This window comes from Rhinopithecus roxellana, chromosome 16, assembly GCF_007565055.1.
Source record: "Rhinopithecus roxellana isolate Shanxi Qingling chromosome 16, ASM756505v1, whole genome shotgun sequence".
NCBI lineage: Eukaryota > Metazoa > Chordata > Mammalia > Primates > Cercopithecidae > Rhinopithecus > Rhinopithecus roxellana.
Genome location: NC_044564.1, coordinates 68,880,083 through 68,905,745, shown reverse-complemented (window position 1 = coordinate 68,905,745; position 25,663 = coordinate 68,880,083).

Below are 25,663 nucleotides of genomic sequence, written 5' to 3'. Positions count from 1 at the left end.
TTCTGAAACTTTACTGTACATACCAGTCACTTGGAGATCATTAAAAGACAGATTAACTTTTTTTTTTTTATTTTGAGATGGAGGCACGCTCTTTCACCCAGACTGGAGTGCAGTGGCATGATCTCAGTTCACTGCAACCTCCCCGTCCCGGGTTCAAGCAATTCGCTTGTAAAAGACAGATTCTGATCTGATCTGTTGAGGGTGGGGCCTGAGATTCAGCATTTTTGATGGTGCTGGTCCACAGACCATTTTTTGAGTAGCAAGCCCTAAAAAACTTGAAGGAGTCACCCTGATCTAGGTTATTATGCATAATTTACAGTGCGGATTTCAAAAATGTAGGCTGTTCCAAAAAAGAACATTCTTAGTGTTCTTCTTAGTGTTCCAAAGAAGAAGTCACAAACACAGTCATTGTGATCTAGAATGGCTTTCGGTTCAGGTCACTATGTCGGGTGAACAATGGGATGCTTTATTTATTAAGAGGATTCCCTTCCAAACCAAACAAACTCATAATGCAGGGGGGAACTTTCTGAATAAATGTATTCCCAGTGACACAGGACATATTAAAATGGTTTGTGCACGTTGCACTTAAGTTTGGACCCAGAGATTAAAGCATAGGTAGAGAAGCTAAAAAAGATATACAGGACTTGCATAATGAGGAAGATTTAATGCTACTATATCCCAGACTAAATCAATAACTGGCAACCTAACTGGGCCAGATATTGAGAGAACATGATTTGCTTTTCCCTTTTTTTGCCTTAATGAATTCTCTTGCCATTGGATAATTCCAGCCTTACAAATTTTACTTTAAAAGTTCTCAAGACAAAATTTCATTTAAGAAGATAATGTGTATGTTGAAAAACTATGATACCTGAAACCTAAAACCACTTATTTTTGCAGATACCTAAAATGGCTTTCAAAAACTGATTTCTTACTGGTTACCTTAACAAAATATCCTGCTTTATAATATATAGAGTTTGAATCAGCTGGACCTGACCATTATTGGTGCTAATGTGTTCAGGGTAGCTATTTGAAACGAGAAGACATAAGTTAAATGATCAGGCAAGTCATTGGAGACTCCAAAGAACATTGATAAAGTGGTAGCCATTGGCAATCTCCCCAAATCTGCTTAACACTCACTTTTTAATCTTTTCTTGAGGTCTTTATCTTCATTGCTACTAAATTTTTAAAAATATAAATGATTTCAAAGCCATATAAATTCTGTACCTATTATACATTTTTAGGTCCGATCACTTTGTTGCTACAACTTTCACTCCACTTGATATTTATCTTTACCTGTGTTCTCATTGTCCTCTCTCTTTCTAACAAATTGCTGGACTGAGTACACGCCCTCACACTGTGCCAGAAAATTGCTGAACACAAAGAGTCGTCTTAGAAAACTGAGAGTTACAGGATAATCAAAACAAGCCAATCACATATTGACCTACTTAGAATCTTCTTTTTATTTTTGAGACGGAGTCTTGCTCTGTTGCCCAGGCTGGAGTGCAGTGGTGCAATCTCGGCTCACTAAAGCCTCTGCCCCCTGGGTTCCAGTGATTCTCCTGTCTCAGCCTCCTGGGTAGCTGGGATTACAGGCACATGCCATAACACCCAGCTAATTTTTGTATTCTTAGTAGAGACGGGATTTCGCCATGTTGGTCAGGCTGGTCTCGAACTCCTGACCTCAAGTGATCCGCCTGCCTCGGCCTCCCAAAGTGCTGGGATTACAGGTGTGAGCCACCACACCCAGCCATGATCTTCTTTTTCTTTTACTCTAGGCACCAGTTGAAAGATTCAGACAAAACAAATTATTTAGGGTATAGCTAAAACCACTTGCTCCCTAGCACAGGCCAGAAAGTACCTTTTTTGGCTCACATAAAATTTACCTTTTGTCCTTAAACACCAAGTATACAGGATTGGTTGACTTCTCTATAGGTGTAGTACAGCATTAGGTATGCATGAAGAGCACACACTTTGGTCCTAGACTGCCAGGTTCAAATTTCAGCTCTGCTGCTGACTAACAACAGGACTTTGGTCATAGTACTTCATGTTACTCTGCTTTCCTTTCCCTGTTAGCGTCAGCACAGGAGAGGCACTATTACTGGGTTTCAACTCAGTCAGAGATGGCTTAGGGAATAATTATGCACAAGTCTAGCTAAATTAGTTATAGGTATATGCATTCTCAGTAAAATTACGCAGTCCAAATAAATTGTGTTAATAACAGTTTTTATTGGTGGGGGAAATTCTAGATGGGCTGTTAAGGGAATAAAGTGAAAAACTGGTCTGGACAAGAGAGGAAACCCAAAGAAGCAAACCTGGGAGGTCTAGGTAAAGTTCTCTGATTGGTGGTGGTGATGGGTGGGGAACAAACAAAGATCACAAACCTGAAGTCTCAGGTATTTTCATCCCACCCCCACCTCCCTCATCTACTGCCTCCCTCCCTGAATCACTGCCAATCAGCTGATCTCCAAAGCAGCATAGGATTCCCCAGCCTAGAGGCCAAATGTCCCCAGCTTTCCTTCTAGGGACTGCTTTGAGTCAGAGTCTGGAGACCAGTCATATGCATATAAAGTCAAAAAAATCACCATTCTATGGTCCAGTATAGTTGAAAGCAATAACCAGGCCAGACGCGGTGGCTCACACCTATAATCCCAGCACTTTGGGAGGCGGAAGCAGGAGGATCACCTGATGTTAGGAGTTTGAGACCAGCATGGCCAACATGGTGAAACTCCATCTCTACTAAAAATACAAAAAATTAGCTGGGTGTGATGGTGGGTGCCTGTAACTCCAGCTACTCAGGAGGTTGATGCAGGAGAATCCCTTGAACCCAGGAGATGGAGGTTGCAGTGAGCCAAGATCGTGCCACTGCACTCCAGCCTGGGCGACAGAGTGAGACTCCATCTCAAGGTAAAAAAGAAAGAAAGAAAGCAATAACAAAAAATGGATTTGTAGCATCACTACAACTCCCATTGGGACTTTGCTCAGGAATGAAATTTCTCTGCTTATTTTTGAACCCCTTTTCCACCATCTATGACAATAATCATAAGGGTAACAATACTCACTCTCATTAATATGTACACTCCACATGCTTTATGTTATTTAACATTTCCACGAACCCCATGAGGAGTATATTTTCTCATTCCTGTCACAAGGCTCAGAAATATTAAGTTACCAAAAGTCACACCAGATACAGAACTAAGATTTTTGAACAAGATCTCTGATTCCAAAGAAGACCCCATATAACCAAGACAATCCTAAGCTAAAAGAACAAAGCTGGAGGTATGATGCTACCTGACTTCAAACTATACTACAAGGCTACAGTAACCAAAACTGCATGTGCTGGTACCAAAACAGGCATATTGACCAATAGAACAGAACACAGACCTAAGAAATAACACCACAAATCTACAATCATCTGATCTTCAACAAATCTGACAAAAACAAACAATGGGGAAACGATCTCCTATTCAATAAATGGTACTGCGAAAATTGGTTGGCCACATGGAGAAAACTGAAACTTGACCCCTTCCTTACACCTTATACAAAAATTAACTCAAGGTGGATTAAAGACTTAAATGTAAATCCCAAAACCATAAAAACCCTAGAAAAAAGCCTAGACAATACCATTCAGGACATAAACATGGGCTAAGATTTAATGACAAAAACACCAAAAGCAATTGCAACAAAAGCCAAAATTGACAAATGGGATCTAATTAAATTAAAGAGCTTCTGCACAGCAAAAGAAACTATCATCAGAGTGAACAGGCAACCTACAGAATGTGAGAAAATTTTTGCAATCTACCCATCTGACAAAGGTCTAATACCCAGAATTTCCAAGGAACTTAAACAAATTTTCAAGAAAAAAACAACCCCATCAAAAAGTGGGCAAAGGATATGAACAGACACTTCTCAAAAGAAGGCATTTACATGGTCAACAAACATATGGAAAAAAACGCAAAATCACTGATCATTAGAGAAATGCAAATCAAAACTACAAGTAGATACCATCTCATGCCAGTCAGAATGGCAATTATTAAAAGGTCAAAAAAAAAAAAAAAAACAATGGATGTTGGCGAGGCTGTGGCGAAATAGGAATGGTTTCACACTGTTGGTGGGAATGTAAATTAGTTTAACCATTGTGGAAGACAGTATGGTGATTCCTGAAGGATCTGTAACCAGAACTACCATTTGACCCAGCAATCCCATTACTGGGTATATACACAAAGGAATATAAATCATCCTACTATAAAAACACATGCACACGTATGCTCACTGCAGCACTCTTTACAATAGCAAAGTCCTGGGACCAACCCAAATGTCCATCAATGATAGACTGGATAAAGAAAATGTGGTACATATATACCATGGAATATTATGCAGCCATAAAAAGGAATGAGTTCACGTCCTTTGCAGGGACACGGATGAAGCTGGAAGCCATCATCCTCAACAAACACAAGAAGAGAAAACCAAACACCACATATTCTCACTTATAAGTGGAAGTTGAACAATGAGAACACATGGACACAGGGAGGAGAACAACACACACCAGGCCCTCTTGGGGATTGGGGTAAGGAAAGGGAACTGAGAGGACAGGTCAGTAGGTGCAGCAAACCACCGTGGTACACATATACCTATGTAACAAACCTGCATGTTCTACACAGGTTATCCCAGAACTTAAAGTAAGATAAAAAAATAAAAATAAAAATTAGGCTGCGCACAGTGGCTCATTCCTGTAATCCCAGCACTTTGGGAGGCTTAGCTGGGCAGATCACGAGGTCAAGAGATTGAGACCATCCTGGCCAACATGGTGAAACCCCGTCTCTACTAAAAATACAAAAATTAGCCAGGCATGGTGGCGGGCACCTGTAGTCCCAGCTACTCAGGAGGCTGAAGCAGGAGAATCACTTGAACCCAGGAGGTGGAGGTTGCAGTGAGCTGAGATCGCGCCACTGCACTCCAGCCTGGGTGACAGAGAGAGACTCTGTCTCAAAAAAAGAGAGAAGGAGAAGGAGAAGAAGAAGAACAACAACTTACTTGGGACTTTGATTTTAAGCTACATCAATAAATCACTGACATAGCTTACTCCATGGCACAGAATCATCCATTCACCTGTTCATCAAAATGTACCAACCATGTCTCCTGCACACAGCACTGACCTGAGGGCTACACCGTGAACATTATGAACAATTACAGGTCGTTAATGTTGATGAGTCCACAGTCTAAGGCAAAAGAGGACATTCTTCAACAATATGTGATGGAGTCTATAATATACATGAGCACAGGGGACCAGGAAGAAGGGCCTCTACCATACTCTAATGGTGCGAGAAAGGCAGCAATAGAAAAAACTTCCAGCAAAAGACAATAGCTAAGCTGACAACTTATAGAATACTGTATATTTTAATTGGCCCATCCATAGGAGAATGTTTATTTAAAGAAATACTCTACATGTGTCTTTGTCTCCTAGAATGAGTGAACTAGATGAAATGAACAATTAGATCGATATGTAAAGATAAATCTCAAAATCATAATACTAAATGAAAACTCAAAGTTACTGACTGATGTATACATTACGGTGCCATTTAAGTAAGTTTAAAAACATACAATAGCAACACTTGTTTGGGGATACACACCTGTTTAGTCAAAGTATGGAAGCATATACTAGAAGTTAGATACATACCAAAATCATGAGCACAGTTGTCTCTGGAGAAGGAGGAAAATAGGACCAGGTACAATGAAGCTCCAGCTGGATCAGTAATATTTCAGTTTTACAAATATAAATGAAGGGAATATTATAAAATGTTAACATTTATTTATTGTGAGTGGTGGGCACAATGACATTGATGACACTAGTTTCTGAATGTTTAAGTATTAGGAAGTCTTTTTCCTAGTTTTAAAACACTACCCCAAAAATCTAATTTAACATCAAAACTAGAAAACAGCTTACTTGCAAGGAAAAAATGAAACCTTACATAAATTATCATCAAAGGTAGTTTAGTTTACTGTATTTTTGCTGCCGACACATCAAGACTCTTTCTTAGTGTATCTAAATCATCAAATACCTCTTTGTATCTTCATATGACAACTACAAAATATATGGTTCCAACATTGAAACTGATAAACTAGGATTTCATCTCTTGTTCTTAGAATTTCCAAAGATAAAAAGCAAGGGAAAGAATGAGTGGGGAGGAAGCCATGGGCCTCAGAGGCTACAGGGATGTTATCACCTGCGAGTAGAAATTGCCAAACTATGATCAAGGCCCACTAGCTAAGCAGAGAACCCCTTAGTTCACTTCCCCACTCATTCCAAGTTTCTAGCAGAAAAATAATGATGATTAGAATAAAATACCACTTTAGAAGCTGATGGGGGGGGGGTGCCATTGATTATATGAACAGTAGGGACTGAATGATATTCAAGCTATCAACAGATGTCTAAAAATCTATTTATATATCAGGAAGTCATAGGGTAAAACTCTGTTGATGAAAATATATACTATCACAGGTTAACTGGGCAAACCACAACAAATTAAAATGATAAAGATGAAGCAAAACTATTAATAACTTGTGACTAAAAACCTAGAATATTTGTAGTTGAAAACCATGGAAAACTCCAGTCAAAACTGATGATGCTGGCAGGAATTCCTAGTATCTCACTGAGTAAAAACCAAATTATTGTGTGTCCACTAAACTTATAAGTAAAATGCCAAACTAGTCTTCAGCAAACACTGATAATTTTGATTTATGACTGCCAAACAGGATGATGTGAATCCAAGGCACAGCACTCTATGCAAGAAAACTCATATCACTTCTAAAGTGGAGACCTCTAAGTCCCTACTTTCCAGGTTGATGAGATGCCCAATATCATTACAGGAGATCAGGCTCACTCTACTCATAGGGTCCAATGAGAATCTTTGAACTCATTCAAATGGGTTCACCCATCATTGTCACTGCTGAGATGTACACTGTCTAAGGCAGCCTAGTCCATTTTGAATGAAGGCAGGTGTCTCCAGTCCTTCAAGTCTGACACAGACCCCCAGTCTCATGTAGCTCCTAGGCAGCCATGCCTTCCAGTCTCATGAAGTTCACCATGCAGGCATCTCATCAGTAAACAAATTTAACCTGAGCTGGGCTCACAAATCCCCGAGACTGTCTCTTTCTCAGCCTCTGCCTTCTCACTTTTGTTCAATCCATTCTGACTTTTCCAACTCCCAACAGCCTTTATTAATCCCTTCAATGGCCCTGAACTTCTACTTACGTATAAGAGGAGTGAGGTAATATACAGTGTGCTAAGAACCTTGGAATCATATTGGCAGTCTGTTTTTTGGGGAGCAGCATGTCAGGGAAGCAGATGCTTTATTCTTCTTGGGTTAGTCTACAGCTGGGGGAAAAAAATCCCAAAATAACACAAAACCCCAAACCAAAAAATAAAATAAAACAAACAAATGAAAATAATGTGGGATATTTTTCCTTAATAACTCATTCTCTTACTACATTTTAATAATACTTAATTGGCATTTATCAATAAATAGCACTTATTCATAAGCACAAATAAAGGCTTATGGGAATGTTCATTATTAAAGATTTTCAGAAACAAATTCCTTTTTTGATTAGAGGTTCACGGTGACATCTGCTGGGCTGAAGATGATACTTTGAGTAACAACGAATTGGGATGGGAGGTGGTCACAGACACTGCTTGCTTCTTTTTCTTGTCATTTCCCCTCCACCTGCTGAAGATGTTGCTGGCTATTTCCTCCAGAACCTGAGCTAGAATGGCCAGGATCCTGCTCTGCCTTTAGCTCGGGCTGCAGACTTCCTCCTTTCCCAAGATGCAAAACCTTCATCCCACTCCCACACTATATCCTCTCACGGGCTCCCCATTCTTATCTCCCTCCAACTGTGGGCAGGGTCAGGGCCTCAGGCCACTTCACAACAGGGCTGTCTGTTTTGGACTAGAGAAGCTTCACTAGGAGTAGAGAAGATTTATTAAGGAGTGGTAATCAGCTCCTGGAGGTGGGTGTAAGCCAAACAAAACCACTGTCAGTTTAATTTCCAAGAAGAGATGGTAGATACATCTTTTTTTATTCATACGGACCAAAGAAATTACTGAGAGTGGTAGAGGATGGTGTATTTGTCCGTTTTCACATTGCTAAGAAGAACTGCCTGAGACTGGGTAATTTATGAAGAAAAGAGGTTTAATTGACCCACAGTGCTGCATGGCTGGGAAGGCCTCAGGAAACTTACAATCATGGCAGAAGGCAAAGGGAAAGCAAGGCACATCTTAATGACAGCAGGAGAGAGAGACTAAATAAAGGCACACAATTTTAAAGCAGGAGAGAGAGAGCAAAGAAAGGCACACACTTTTAAACCATCAGATCTCATGAGAACTCACTCACTATCATGAGAACAGCATGGGAGAACCACCCCCATGGTCCAATCACCTCCCACCAGGTCCCTCCCTTGACACATGGGGATTGCAATTTGAGATGAGATTTGGGTGGGGACACAGAACCAAACCATATCAGGTGGACTTAGCAGAAGGTAGGTATTGGGTTAGTGTAAGGAAGAACTCAAATGAACCCAGGTGAACTCAATGGAGCTAACTGCTTCAGATACTGGAGCTGTAGGGAGACCATGTATTACAGATCAGGGAAATTAAAGACTTTTTTTTTTTTTTTTTTTTGCTGCAAAGCACTCATTCTCTTTTCTGGCAATAGCATGCTGATTTTCTTTTTAGAACTGTTCTTTCACCTCTCTCTGTTCATGAAGTTAAGGTGAAAGTGTTCCCTGGCTAAAGGAATTAACAGATAATTTCGGGATGGAGAGTTATTCAGGTCATCTTATCCACTTGGCCACAGTAATGATTCCAGGATAAGCACATGACCCAAGTTAGTCCAGTCAGATTAAATTCTGAGACTTTTGCTGAAATTATTAAAGGAAAAATTTTTCCCCCCTTATGCAGTTTCTAAGCTACTAGGAAAAACCCTGAAAAAAACGGCCCATCTAAGAATAAAACCAAATAGAGGAAAACAAAAACAAAGAGCTAAAAGAGGAAGATTGATTCCTGATGATACGTTTTAGCCTCTGGATCCAGCTATGCCTGAAACCATTACTGCCCGTTAATTTTTCAGTCATGACAATCAATCCTCTTTTTTTGCTTAAGCCAGTTTGAGTTGCATGCCTTTCTATAATGTAACTGTTTTCCATCAGTTAGAGAATCTAACTGATATAAGGAATGCCAAAGTGTTAGACAATGAGCTAGATGAGGTGATTCTAAAATTCAGTGAGTTGTTCTAATGATTCTATGGCTTTTTGTTATAAAAGTAATACATGTCAATTAAAATTTAAAATTGGAGAAAACAAAGGGGTATAAAGAAGAGAACAAATCACTCAGATTTACATTTCCTTATCCAGCAATAAAATATTGAGGATGAATGGACAAATAGGTAGACAGACAGACTTAATAATATATTATGAGCATATTCCTATGACCTTGCATATTTGTAGCAATTAATTATCTATGACGGTGTAGCATTCCATTGTATGGCTATGGATATATCTGTTTTGCTGTTGTTGAGCATTTGAATTCTTTCCATTTTTCTCTATTACAAATAATGCTTTATTCACCTCTTTGTACATAAATTATTGTGTACATCTCTTGTTGTTTCCTTAAGACAAATTGCTGAAATAAGAATTATTGGATAACCACTGTAAATAATTGTGAAACTATGAATATGCCTAAATTACTCTACAGGAAAGTTGTATATTCCCTCCTAGTGTCAAAGAAGCCAGGCACAAAAAGAGCATTTTTTGTATGATTCCATTTATATAAAATATCCTCACTAGGCAAATACATAGAGATGGAAAGTAGAAACTCCCCAGGGCTAGGGGGTTGGGAGAAAATGGGGAGTGACTTTTAGTGGGTACAGAAGTTTCTTTTTGAAGTGACAAAAATATTATACACTTAATTGTGGTAATGTTTGAACAATTCTGTGAATATCTAAAAACCATTAACTGTCCATTTTAAATGCGTGAATGGTGTGGTAAATTATATCCCAATAAAATCAGTTAAAAATAAAGCTGAGAATATAACTCATTTTTCTAGCATATATGGTACAAATATTTGTCTTAGGTCTGATTTTGTTTATGGTGGTTTTTGTGGGATACAGAAAAACTAAATATTCATGTGGTGAAATCTCTTAATCTTCGTGGGCTTTTTTTTCTTTGCATGCTAAGAAAGATCATCCTACCATTATAATCAGAAAAATATCTATATACTCTTCTAGTTCTTTTTGAGTTTGATTTTTTTTTTTTTTTTTTTTTTTTACATTTAATTCCTTTGGAATGTGTTTTACGTATTTTTGTAACTGTTTTGAGGGCTTTTACTGGATAGTGTTCTTAACCTCAGCTTTTCTTTTCCTTTCTCTTTTTCTTTTTTTTTTTTTAATATCGGAAAAACATGATGATCAGTAGTTTCAGTGCCCCAATCTAACTTTTTCATTCTTTGTCTATTTTGTATTCAGACTGGAAAATGGCTTTAGCTGCTGTGATAAATCAGGAACCGCCTCCCCCTGACCCCACCCCACCCCTGCATCCTGCAAATTATACTTGGCAAATTATATTGTTGGATATGTTACTTGTTGAGTTGACTTCAGAGCTATAATCTGGAAGTTTGTCTAATTGGACTGATTAGTTTTGGTCTTGTGGTCATGAAAGAACCAAGAAATAAGTCTGAAATATCAGATACATTCATCAGCCAAGATAGGGAGGTGTTGATGGCTTCCCTTTTATGTAACTCCAAATGGCTGTGGCATGTTTGGCTCATATTCTTTTGATTTGTGATTTAATTTTTACAAACTGTAGGAAGAAAATTGCTGCCAATGTTATGGTTTGAAGAGCTGGCTTTTCTATCCAAACACACAGAAAATGTAGTATAATGACTGGGCCCAGATAATGAGGCAGGAGGAGGGAAAGTAGAAAGTTGGCAAGAAAGCGTGTCCCTTTCTGCCATTTTGTGGCAAACCAGAAATGGCAAAGAATGAGAGTAAAAATATGCTCATTATTCCTGTCTCCAAAGGCTTCCTCAGTCTCTAATGAGCCCTGTGTTGCTTCTTCACTTTTTTAAATGGCATTTAGCATGAGAGACATCACCTGAGGGCATTTTCTGGCCCTCAGAGAACTGTGCCAACTCAAGCATAGTGACATTTAAGGTCCTGCTGATGACACTCTCCTTCCCCAGATACTGGATCCCTCTCTTCCATTAGGAAACCAGGACTTGAGAGTGTTACACTAAAATAGGACACTGACTTCCCTTCACTAGCAAAGGACTTCAAAATTTGACCTGGGCTCCACATTGTCCTCAACCCTTTGCAGTCTGAGTTCTCACCACCCAGCTCACACTACATTTTCCAAAGTGACTCACTTCCTCTTGTTCACACATCACATGACCTTTCCTCCTTTCTTTAGTGTTCATTCTCTCCCTAGGAAGCAGAGGTCCCCTTGCCTGTTCCCTCCTTGTGAATCTCATCCTCCCTTGCCTCGGGGGTACCTTATATTCTTTGGGTCCACAGGGTGATGTGGTTAGGAGTACGGGCTCTGGACTCAAATCATGAGTTGTGAACTTTAATGTCTCAGTAACTTGGTGACTCCATGTGCATCTGGGGAGAATAACTGTGCCCACCTCAGACAGCTGTATTAAACGAGTTAATATATATAAAGACCTTAGAACAGTGCCTGCCGCAGAGCCCACATTTATACAGTGCTCACTGCTATGACTATCCCCACTACTGCTAGAGTTGCTGTTACGCCTTTAGCGGTTATATTTACTACTGTAGTATTTTCCTCCTGCCTCTCTCATGCCTTTTCATTGGTCTCTTCTCAGCCCCTTTGGTCTTTCTTCAGCCTCCCAAGTGTCCGCAGGTCTTGGGCCTCATCTCTCTTCCCTGCTCCATTGGGGAAACTTCACTGGGTCAGGCACCTCTTTTGTGTCCCCCTCAGATCCTCTCAACTCCACTCTCTCCTCCAGCCAATGCTGTGATGACCATGTGCTCACAGATGTCGACCAGGTTCACACTGGTACAACCACAGCACCTCACTGGGGCTCCCTAACAGGCATCTTCTGCTTCTCATAATCGGCTTCTCTGCTAGCTCACCTGCAGGAATCCTGTGTATAGACATGTAGAGGGAGGGGGGTGGTTTGAAGAAGATGAGAAATGGAAGGGATTCATTGAAAAATAAGCTTTTCAAGGCCGAGTGGAGTGGCTCATGCCTCTAATTCCAACACTATGGGATGCTGAGGCAGGCAGATCACCCGAGGTCAGGAGTTCAAGACCAGCCTGGCCAATATGGTGAAACCCTGTCTCTACTAAAAAAACAAAAATTAGCAAGGTGTGGTGGTGGGCACCTGTAATCCCCGCTAGCTACTTGGGAGGCTGAGGTATGAGAATTGCTTAAACCCAGGAGGCAGAGGTTGCAGTGAGCCAAGATTGTACCACTGCACTCTAACCTGGGAGACAGATTTTCAAGACTCCATTTAAAAAAAAAAAAAAGAAGAAGAAGAAGAAGAAGAAAAGAAAAGAAACAGAAAGAAAAATAAGCTTTCTGGGCCAGGCACGGTGGCTCAAGCCTGTAATCCCAGCACTTTGGGAGGCCGAGACGGGCGGATCACGAGGTCAGGAGATCGAGACCATCCTGGCTAACACGGTGAAACCCGTCTCTACTAAAAAAAAAAAACTACATAAAAACTAGCTGGGTGAGGTGGCGGGCGCCTGTAGTCCCAGCTACTCAGGAGGCTGAGGCAGGAGAATGGCCTAAACCCGGGAGGCGGAGCTTGCAGTGAGCTGAGATCCGGCCACTGCACTCCAGCCCGGGCAACAGAGTGAGACTCCGTCTCAAAAAAAAAAAAAGAAAGAAAAATAAGCTTTCTGGCCAGGTGCAGTGGCTCACACCTGTAATCCCAGCACTTTGGGAGGCCAAGGCAGGCAGATCAGCTAAGGCCAGAAGTTCGAGACCATCCTGGCCAAGAGGGTAAAACCCCATCTCTACCAAAAATACAAAAATTAGCAAGGTATCGTGGCGCACACCTGTAGTCCCAGCTACTCAAGTAGCTGAGGTAGGAGAATCATTTGAGCCTGGGAAGTGGAGGTTGCAGCAAGCCAAGATCATGCCACTGCACTCAGCCTGGGTGGCAGAGCGAGACTCTGTTTCAAAAAATAAAAAAGAAAGAAAAAGGAGAAAAAAGAAAACAAAAGAAAAGAAAAGAATAGGCTTCCCTGGGGGACTTCATGGAGCCAGTGAGAGCAAAGTTTTCAGGGGCTGGTGACAAAATGTGGTGGGAGGTTAGAGGTTGACTTCTTCTCCCCTGCCCTGTTGTCCATCCTCCACATTGACCCAAAACAATTCTGGTACCCCAAAGAGAAGACTGTGGCAGCGTCAGAAAATCTGTTTCCTGGGAACTGCCATCAGCAGAGGCAGTGCTGTCTCCTTGCTCAACCCAGGCAGGACAGCAGCAGCAGCTGGGGAAGCCGCACTGGAGGGAGCAAGCCAGATGAAGTGGGAAAGCTGCTTTGTGGCCCCATAGCAGACATCCTTTTGGGGACTCAGAATTTACCAGGACACATTGAAGTTGGAGATTCACCCCTCAGGTAAGCTTGACCTTCCCAATGTTCATAGCCTTCAGCAACTTGTTCTTGTTCCCACCCAGACATTGCTGTGGTGACCAGCCATGAGTCTGTGAGTGAAACGCAAGAGTCCCTCACCCCACGCCACATCTGCCACATGTTGCCTTCTGCCCCAGAGCTTCCTTATTGACACGGGGCTTTAGAAGCTGTGGGACCCTGCAGTACCTGTGCACGTGTCACCTGTAAGTAAAAGGAAGATATCTCATAGTGCAAACCTTTGACCTATGTGAAATGGAGCCAGGGAATAGATTCATCCTAATTCCTGGCAGTGCATTCTCCTGGGAACTGATTTTTATATGGATTCTTAGAAGATCTGGTATCAGTCTCCCTCCAAAGGGTGGCAAGCTCAGTAGCGCACCCTCGCAGTGTCTCCTCACCTTTGCGGCCTCACGCCCCCATCGTCTCACTTCTGTTACCTGGGGTTGTGGTCCCTAACAAATAAGTCCTCACAAGGTTTTGCCTCAGGCTTTACTTTCTGGGGAACAAAGAACAAGACAAAGTGGAGCTGTGGTTGGGCGGTGAGTCAGTGGGGCTGGAGCCAGTATAATTTGGGACATGAAAATTCAATACGATCTCATTTTATATATCTCGGCCTAGTAAAGGCATGTTGTATTTTCATTAGATCAAAATATGGAGCCCTAAATCCTCCCAAATACAAGTCTCATATTTTCTGCCTGCTGGACAGCTTCACCAGGATGTCACTCAAATACTTCCAAATCAATATATCCAAAACCGACCCCATAATTTGGGTTGCCCAACCTTCCCTCACACTGATAAAATGATCCATGTTGTATGATCCCTGTGGCTGCTGTCATTTTCATCCTAATCATTGTCCTCATTCACCAGACTACAAAACTCAAAGTAAGCTTTAACCCCTCCTTCTCTAGACGGTTCCATTGCTAGTCATTGCCTACTGGTTGTTTCTGCCTTCTTCATATCTTCTCCATTGTTCCCTTGCCACTGTCCTGGTTGAAGCTCCTGGTATCATTTGTGTGAAGTATTGTGAGAGTTTCCTAACTGGTCCCCCTGCTTCAGTCTTTCACCTCTCTGGTCCATCTTGCCAATTCCCTATCCACAAACCCATTATTGTATTCTTCCTCCACTTCAAGTTCTGAGATATTAAAAATACATTCAAGGTTACCTTTGCAAATTTCTCAAATATCTTGGCCTATGAAGCACTATATAAACTATATATGCAAGCATACTAGCAAGCAAACAAAAGTGCACTTAATTTATATCTCTTGGTAAGTCCAAAGTAGTTGGCTGTTCTTCTTGCATTAGAACAGATTGTTGTCCTCATGTTGAAGACTCAGTGGGGTAGTTGTGTTTGAGGGCTATCTTGTGTGAAAAATGTGTATGTTTAAATATGGTGATCATCTGCAGTGAGGTGAGATGGTCACATCATGAAAAGCACTTAAGAACTGAGACTACTGAGGGAAAGAAATATTCACAGCTCCCATCCCACACTCACTCTGGACCTGTGCTTATTGGTAGGAAGGTGGGCAGAACTAGCTGCTCTGTTTAAATTGTTCCCTGTGTTCTCTCCCACATTTCCCAGGGCTTTAGTTGAACTGGGGTAAGGTAAATGCACATGAAGCGTGACTACACTGTAGACATTTTCGTATCATCCACAGACCCAGTGAGGTAGCCTGCAGATAGTAGACACTCAGCAAATGAACAAACATGAAAATAAATGGAATCAAGAGAACTCAAACTAAGAGCTTCTGCACAGCAAAGGAAACAGTGAAATGAAATGGCAGCCTATGGATTAGGATAACGTATTTGCAAACCGTGTATATCTGACAAGGGGTTAATATCCAAAATTTATAAAGAACTCATATAACTCAATTGTAGAAAAAAAAGTAACTCAATTTAAAAAGGAGCAAAAGAGCTAAATAGATATTTCTCCAAAGAAGACAAAAATGTCCAACAGTTATAAGAAAAGGCACTCAAGATCATTAATCATCTGGGAAATGCAAATCAAAAACACTGTGGGATACCACCTCATACCAGTTAAGATGGCTATTATCAAAAAGTCAAAAGATAACAAATGTTGTTGAGGGTATGGAGAGAAGGGAACACTTAACATTGTTGGTGTGGAGGTAGATCAGTATAGCTATTGTAGAAAGCAGTAAGAAGGTTTTGAAAGAAATTACAAGTAGTACTACCATAGGATCCTGCAATCCCTTTTCTGGGCATATACCCAAAGGAAATGAAGTCACTACCTTGTAAAGATATCCACATCCCCAAGTTCATTGCAATATTATTCACAACAGCCAAGATGGAAATAACCTAAGTGTCTGTCAACAGACAGATGGGGAAAAAACTGACACCGCGATATACCTAAGTATACACACACACACACATACGTATACATATTTAATGGAATATTACCTAGCCCTTAAAAAGAATGAGAGCTTGCCATTTGCCAGAACATGGATGAGTCTGAAGAACATGGCTAAGTGAAATAAGCCATATGCAGAAAGAAAAATATTACATGATCTCACTTATATGTGGAATCTTAAAAAAAAAAATCATCAAATATACAGAGATAGAGAACAGGAACAGAGGGTGGGTGGGGAGGAAATGGGGAGATGTAAGTCTGAGGTTACAAAGTAATAGACATGTAGGATGAGCAAGTCTGGACATCTAATGTACAACATGAGGACTACAGGTAATAAAATTATGCTACATTTGAGATTTATGCTAAATTGGATTTTAGTTGTTCCTGCCACAAAAACCAAAAGAGGAGAACTATGTGACATTGTGGATATGTTAATTTGCCTTACTACAGTAACCTTTTTGCTATCTATATGTATCCCAAAATATCATGCTGTTTACCTTCAATATACACAATAAAATTCAATTTTTTTTTTTTTTGAGACGGAGTCTCGCTTTATCGCCCAGGGTGTAGGGCAGTGGCCGCATCTCAGCTCACTGAAAGCTCCTCCTCCTGGGTTTACGCCATTCTCCTGCCTCAGCCTCCCGAGTAGCTGGGACTATGGGCGCCTGCCACCTCGTCCAGCTAGTTTTTTTGTATTTTTTAGTAGAGACGGGGTTTCTATTAAACCCCCCCGAGACCGTGTTAGCCAGGATGGTCTCAATCTCCTGACCTCATGATCCTCCCGTCTCGGCCTCCCAAAGTGCTGGGATTACAGGCTTGAGCCACCGTGCCCGGCCATAAAATTCATTTTTTTAAAAAAGAGACAGAATTCAATACTAGTCCTGGTTCTAGCATAGCAAACCATATGGTTTGGGTAAATCACTTTACCATCCTACAACTAAATGTGAATCACAGAAGTGTATAATTGGTTTATTCACCCAAGTTGCTTTGTCTTGCTTATACACATATAAATATAAGCCTTTTATTATTAATAGCAGTGACTATCATTTGTTGACAATATATTTTGTACAGAAACTACAGAAGAATCTTTTTACAAATTTCTTGTAATTCTCATATTAACCCTATGAAGAAGCTACAAAGCTCTTCTAATTATGAACAGGTTCCACAGTGTATTTTCCGATCTCTTTTGGATATGGAACCAAGAGAGTCATTCTACAAGTGTCCACCAACATCATCTCTTGATATTCGGCAGCGCTAACAAGCTTTGGCTTTAACAGGAAGATTTGGATTGATATACTGCAATTTGCTGAATCTAAGGCAACTTGTTATTAAGACACTTTAAAATTTTAAGACACTTGCTATTAAGACATTCTTAAAATAGGAATATTTTAAGAATAAAAAAGCAAAAAGTATTTCTAATTAAATAGAAACACACTTTCTCGTCACTTGCAATGTTCATCTTACACTTACTGAAAAAGCTCCTTCAGTTTTAGCCTTTTTAAACCGTATATCACTCTTCTGCACACACACAGACAATATAAGTAAAATAGATTGGTTAAAGTGTCCTAAACCTGCTGCACATTCAGAGGCTGAGTTTTCTGAATTACTCTCTAAGAACTGTTGTTGTCCATGTTTTTCAATGCAATACTGTCCTCTGTACATCAACAGTGTTGGTGATGCATTTCTTAAAAGACCCCATGAAAGAATCAAACCACAGGTTCTGAGTTCTTAAGTATGCTTTGCAATTATGTAGAGGTAGCTGGCTTTGACTACAGCTTTGGAGATACTGCTACACATATCTGATTCATTACCCCTTCACCCCCTCTCTATCATCATTCAGTTTCTAAAGGTTAAAAGAATGTTCCACTGTTCTCTACACTTGCAATTTTCTTCCAAGCCTCCTTGAGCAATTTTACAGTTTCGATGTTTACACACATACAGGCAATGATAAATGCATTGAAACAACACTTATTGTAGGCAACTATTGACTCTAAAACACATTCCATTTCAGAGATGTTAAAATGAGGGGGGAAAGTGGGGACATCTTAGAAGCAATCAAATGTGTTCAACTGCAAGTTCACAGGCAGAGGAGCTTTGACATTAAAATTCCAAGTTTAGAGAGGAGGAAACTGGGCCAGGCACAGTGGCTCATGCCTGTAATCCCAGCACTTTGGGAGGCCAAGGTGGGAGAATCACTTGAGGCCAAGAGTTCCAGGCCAGCCTGGGCAACATAGCAAGACCCTGTCTCTACAAAAACATTATTCTAAAAATTAGCCAGGCATTGTGTTGTGCGCCTGTAGACCTAACTACTTAGGAGGCTGTGGCAGTAGGATTGCTTGAGACCAGGAGTTTAAGACTGCAGTGACCTACAATTGTGCCACTGAACTCCAACCTGCGTGACAGAGCAAAATTCTCTCTCTTAAAAATAAAATAAGGAAGAAACTAGCTCAGAGAGGACTGGTAAAATTTGCCTAAGGCCGCACTGTCCCATGTGATTCCAAAGCACCCTCTACCGCATCACATACACTTCCTTCCCAGCCAGTCTGCCAGTTAGTTTTCAACCTTAAAACAGCTCCACATTCCGTATTCTCGAATGTTTAGTGGGGCTTCCAGTGGCCAGTCATCACCTCCACGGTGACCTCAGTGGGTGTTGCTGCTGGATCATTTCCCCCAGTGTCTTTGCTGCCTCCTCTATTTATTACTACAGTTAAGAAGAGACCTTCAGTCTCCAAGAAACCAGATGAGACAAATAACATCACATGACCAAAATTAAGACATTTATACCAGAGAAGAATGAAACGAAGCAGTTTTAACTGACCAGAGATTTGGCAACACATTTTATAGATTTCATTGTGCACCATTCAGAGTGTTGGCAGCCAATGAAGCCAAGTGCAAAATTCCAATTATTGCCTCATTTTTACCTAAAGTGTACATTTTTCTCTGGTTTCTCCCAAATTTTAATACTTTCATTATACATCTGAAAATCTGGTATAGATTTCAGTGTTTCCAGATAATATCAGAGTTTTCTGTTAACTTGCTATACTTCTGTATAACTTCTGATCATGAATGGTAAACTTCAGGTATTAACTTTCCTAGTGTTGGTTCATTCCTGATCTGCTGGGCTATATTGAGTACATAAGAGGTCATCTTCCAGGAGGCATCTACTGTGGGCTTCACCATATATATATATATATACACACACACACACACACACACACACACACACATATCCAGCAACATATATGACAAGGACAAAACTATTAATATAGATCATTTGCCCACTTTCTGCTACCAAGAAAAAAATATTCTTTGTTGTTTGACACGCGACAGGACAGGGCTGGGGCCTCTGTTTTAATAACTGTAGTAATGGGTAGAGCTGCAGAATTGAAGCCACTAGAAGCAGGGAGTAGATATGCAGAGTAATACACATAGCAAAGGTCATTAAGCCACCCCAGGAAGGAAAAATCTACAAAGAGAATCAACAGAGACTATGTACTAGCCAGAGTTTTGAGAAAGATATGGAAAAGAGCTAACAAGCTACCTCTAAGACAATGAACCTTTAAGGAGACAACAATGTAATACAAATTTTTAGGAAGTTTTACTTTACTTGGTGCTGTGAGATGTAATTCTGTCCCTTTGCAGAATCTTTAAAAAATACTTTAGTAGAAACATATTATTTTGCAAGGCTTTAGAGGATTCAGAATTATATCTCCTTTGGAAGGGGTACTTCACTAAGAGAAAAAAGCCTTAGGACAAGAGATAGAAAGCCCTTCTTTATGTCAGTTACAACATATAACCTCATGGGCATATACCTTCATATAACATATAACCTCAGGGCCCAGAATACTCTCTAGTCTGGGATTAATAAACCTGTGGAAGAACGACTGTCCACACTTGAGTCAGTCTTCTTTTCCAAGGTCAGACAAAAAATTTTCCATGTTAAAAACAGAAGTGGTGATTGAAAGCAGATATGGAGTAAAGGAGAAAACATACTGACTAATCTCTGTGCATAGTCCTCTGAATGATACAGAACACGGGGCATTGACCCTTCCTGACTTCAGGGAGTCCTCTCAATAAAATTCCAACAGAGGTGAGAATGCCTGGAGTTCTTTGTGCTTTCCTTAAAGTGCAGGAAAAATAGGAGCTCAAATGGAACCTCTATTACAAATATTGAATCAGCCAAATATATTAACAATAAAATTTCCAAATATTTTGCCAACCCCATTTTTTCAGAGGTTAGTTTAACACTCCTCTCTCCTACTCTCTGATATTATTGTAAGTGCTAAGTAACACTTTATTATATAAATATGGCCTGTCAGGTCTAATTGCTATGTGCAAATTTTGCTAAATCACAAAGTAGGGGTACATATGAAGCTGCTTATAGAAAATTGAGAAGTATTTAAGTGATGAGAAGAGAATGTTTTGATTGGCAGAAATATACATTTACTCTACCTAAAATTGAGGCGGCTATGTAAACAAAGTCAAGTTTCCATACATAAATGATCTTTACTTGAAAAATTTTATAAGAAACACCAAAAATGCAAAGAATAGCCAGGAAAAATGATCCCTGTGAGACAATGTATGTCACCGGCATAATACAACATGTAAATATCACTTTGTGCTAGATCCCCAAAACACATAGCCCTAAAAAAAAAAAAGAGTCTGATTTTGAATTTTGTTCTCCATTTACCATGGCATGGTTTGGATTGAAAATTAACAGTGAATAAAGCATGGAAATAATTAAGTTTGAAATGATAGTCATTACCACTTTCAAAGGGCTAAGTTCTCCTTTCTAATACTAGAAAATCCCTATTTTCTTCAAACATTCAAAGGTACTTAGGCTCCTAAGCTGTGGCATTAGTTCAATAACAGGCCAGGAACACATGAGAGAGAGTTGCATTCATGAAACTTTCAGGCAGCATTTGTGTGTAGCTTTAAAGAGAATACTAAAACGTTTTTTAGGAATGACATCAACATTCAGGGTTGTGCCATTTCAGGGTTTAGCCTGATTTTCCCCGAGCTCCTGTTTGTTGCTAAGATATATATCTTTGTATTTTCACCCACCAAACAATTATATTGGTAGTTGTGCTATGTTCAGATACCCAGATGAGGATCTATTATGCTGAGATTTGCACACACCCTTGCAAACCGCAACTTCCAAGTTTTCGTTTGGCCAAGTGTCTCCCAGTCAGTTGAGAAACCACCATTACCTGATCTCTACTTGTTAGGAAAATAACCCATCCCTAGGGATTTCTTTGAAAAGGTTGCTCCTTCATACTCAGTTAATTAAGTGTGCATTGCTTTCAAGAGTGATCATTCCACTTGTGAGACAATTGCTTCTCCAGTAACAGCCAAAATTTGGGGAAAACATTTAGAGACTAATATCCAAAATTAGTATTGGGTAGGTAGTGTTGTCAGCATTTACTTGCTTCTGCAGATTGATGTAAGAGGTAACATAGTTAACTCATTATTGGCTCAGAAGTCTAAGAATTTATAAATGGCATGATTAAGTATATTATCTAAGCACTTACAATCAAAAGATTTAGCAAAGGGAGGTTTTATTGATGACATTACAATTAACATTCATCACAATTGACTATTCAAATTCGAGTTTTAGAAAAGCTAAAATTTGGCCAGGAGCAGTGGCTCACGCCTGTAATCCCAGCACTTTGGGAGGCCAAGGTGGGTGGATCACGAGGTCAAGAGATCAAGACCATCCTGGCCAGCATGGTGAAACCCCATCTCTACTAAAAATACAAAAATTAACTGGGTGTGGTGGTGCACATCTACAGTCCCAGTCACTTGGAAGGCTGAGGCAGGAGAATCGCTTGAACTTGGGAGGTGGAGGTTGCAGTGAGTTGAGACCATGCCACTGCACTCCAGTCTGACAACAGAGCAAGATTCCATCTCAAAAAAAAAAAAAAGCTAACATTTGCATAAAGTTATATGACTAGTAAATAATAGACTCACAATCAGAACTCAGATCATTGTTTCAGTAAGGAGGGAATTTATATATTACTATAGTTATCTAATTTTTCATAAACTAATTATTAGAATATTTACATTTTTGAAGTAGCAAACACGTTAAAAATTTTCTTTAGCCAAGAACTTATATCATCCCATATATTTTGGCTACAATTCTTTCCTTCTTTTCTAAAAAACCATATAGTCAAATTTAACATTAAAATCATCACTGTGACACCACTTGGAGGCAGAACTTTTACTTTCTTTTCCCTTTCTCTGTAAAAAAAAAAAAAAAAAAAAAAAAGAAACAGTACCTATAGTAAGCCTAGTAATCTTATACTAACACTTGAATTGGCACTTGCTCCACACAGTATCAACCTAGTATCATTTGTTTTCTCAGAAAGAGCTGAATGTTTTGTTTTCTTCCAGGCGCTGAAGTGAATATTTGTACTAAAGGATATCAAAATTACATGTTCTTAGGGAATCACAGTTTAACCAGAATAAAAATGGCATTCCAATACCATGGGAAAAGAGTGATATTTTAACAAATAATACTCATATACTGGCTATCCAGCTAGAAGAAAACAAATTCAAGCTCCTACTTTATTGGGTATACATACACCAAAAAAAAAAAAAAAAAATCCAAATGAATTACAGATATAAATGTAAACAAAACTGTAAGACATTAGAAGAAACTTTAAGAGAATATTTTGTATAATGCATGAGTTGGGGGAAAAGTTGGGGAAACATTTTTAAACAGCTCAAAATGCTAAGAAGTTATAAAACAAAAAAATACATCACACATACAAAATCTAAAGATAAATGGTAAGCTGAGAGAAAATATTTGTGGTATATATGACAAAATATGGAGTTTGTGTTTTTATACATAAACAAAGCCCTTATGAATTTAAAAGTAAAAAGTCAATCTAATAGAAATCTGGGGAAAGAAAAGGCATAGGAAATGTATAGAATATGAAGTGCAAACAGACAATATCATATAATCTGATCCTCAACTTGACCAAGGGTTGGAGGCCATGAAATGGTCAGATCTCATCTGTGGGGAGCATAAATGACTCATGATGCCAATTGGTGACCCTCTGGATCCACAAAGGCCAATTTCCCAGGTGGCAGCCAGCCGATGATTAAAAGCACCATGAAGGCACTAATGCAAGTTCATTTCTGTGATGTGCAGAATTCTTAAATGGTCACTGGCTCAAGGATTACCCAATAGTCTTGCTGAAGCTTTCTTAGAATGGTGCTGACATTTAAGGCTTTTTCTACTCAATCCTCTTTCCTTCCCACTCTCCTTCTGAGGTGCCAGACCCGCATCATGGTGCAGAAGTTCTCCCCGCTTTCCCCTGTTTCTTCTCCATTATGTTTCACAGATGTTACCCAATATATCTTGAATTTATAATCTTGTCTTGACATATGCTTCTAAGAGGACTCAGACTAACAGAGAATAACACAAAACAGCAATATAAGCAACTATAAACAATATTATGCTGTTCTTCAGATTATAAATTGGTAAAACAACTTTGGAAAAAATGTTGGCATCTTGTAATGATGCTGAAGAAGTATATAACATAACAACAAAGAAATTCCATTCCTAGGTAGATAACCTAGAAAAGTGGTTCTCAGCCAGGTGCGGTGGCTCATGTCTAATCCCGAACTTCGCGAGGCCGAGGTAGGCAGATCACAAGGTCAGGAGATCAAGACCATCCTGGCTAACATGGTGAAACCCTGTCTCTACTAAAAACACAAAAAAAAGTTAGCCGGGCGTGGTGACGGGCACCTGTAGTCCCAGTTACTCAGGAGACTGAGGCAGGAGAATGGCGTGAAGCCAGAAGGCGAAACTTGCAGTGAGCCAAGATCGTGCCACTGCCCTCCAGCCTGGGTGATGGAGTGAGACTCCATCTCAAAAAAAAAAAAAAGAGAAAAAAGAAAGGTGGTTCTCATGATGTGTTCCAGGGAAACCTGAAGGTCACTAAGTCGCTTTTAGGGGGTGTTTAAGGTCAGAACTATTTTTATAATAATATTATATTTTTCACTGCCATTTTCTCATGAATGTACATTGGTGTTTTGAGTGGCTTCATGATGTGTAAAAACATGCCTGCTGTCACAACTAATGGAATTTGTGCTTGGATATTTATGTGTCCTCTAATTTTTCTAATGTAGCCAGTCAGGATATAAAGTGTAGAGTTTCAGAGATTAACTGAATTTCATACCCAAAATTCTACTGCACTCTTACCATCTAGCTTCAGTTATATCTGCTATAATCTCTAAAACCTTTTATCCTCTATCATCCAATAAATTGTTATTTTTAAATTCCAAAATTATTCTAGTGCCTACGCAGACACACAATAAGAATAAGGATATTTTGTTGTCTTGTTTCATAAAAGCATGTAAAATTGTTGTTGAAAGCTTTTTTTATAGGTTTTAATTTTATGTGAAAGTGTTAGTATTTCCAAATGTTACAATACTTATAATGGATCACTGGATTTAAAAAGGGAAATTAGTCAACAATAATAAACAATCCAGTTTAAAAAGTGATGTTTTTCATTGTCACTTAAAAATTGTCAATTTCAATACCTGTCCAATTGAAAGGAATTGAACAGATATTTCTCCAAAGTAGACAGACCAACAAGCACTTGGACACTCAAAATCACCAATCATCAGGAAAATGATAATCAAAACCACAATAAGATACTACACCACATCCATTAGGATGGTTACTATTAAAATAAAAAGAAAAAAAAAGAACCAATGTTGGCAATCGTATGAAGAGACTGATCTCTGCGCACCGCTGCTGAGAATGTAAATTATTGCAGCTACTACAGAAAACAGTATGGTGGTTTCTCAAAAACCTAAAAATATGAATACCATTTGAGGTAGCAGTCCCACTTCAGGGTATATGCCCAAAAGAACTGAAAGCAGGAGGCTGGGCACGGTGGCTCACGCCTGTAATCCCAGCACTTTGAGAGGCCAAGGCGGGTGGATCACGAGGTCAGGAGATCGAGACCATCCTGGCTAACACAGTGAAACCCCGTCTCTACTAAAAATACAAAAAAAATTAGCCGGGCGTTGTGGCAGGTGCCCATAGTCCCAGCTTCTTGGGAGGCTGAGGCAGGAGAATGGCGTGAACCCGGGAGGCAGAGATGGCAGTGAGCAGAGATCGTACCACTGCGCTCCAGCCTAGGTGACAAAGCAAGACTCCGTCTCAAAAAAAAAAAAAAAAGAATTGAAAGCAGGAGCTCAAGGAGATACTTCTACATCTACGTTCATGGCAACGTTATTCATGATGGTCAAAAGACAGAAGCAACCAAAATGTCCATTGACAGATAAATGGACAAACAAATGCAGTATATACATACAATGGAAGACTATTCTGCTTTAAAAAGAAAAGATCTGACACGTGTGATAACATTGATGAACCTCAAGGATATTATGCTAAGTAAAATAAGCCAGTCACAAAAGCACAAATACTGTATAATTCCACTTATGAAATACCTACAGTAGTCAAATTCATAGAGACAAAGTGGAATGTTGGTTTGCTATGGGCTGGGAGGAGGAGAGTGGGAAATTATTGCTTAACAGGTTTCAGTTTTGCAAAATGAAAAGAGTTCTGAAAACAGATGGTGGTGATGGTTGCACAACAATGTGAATTTACTTAATGCTACTAAAGCAA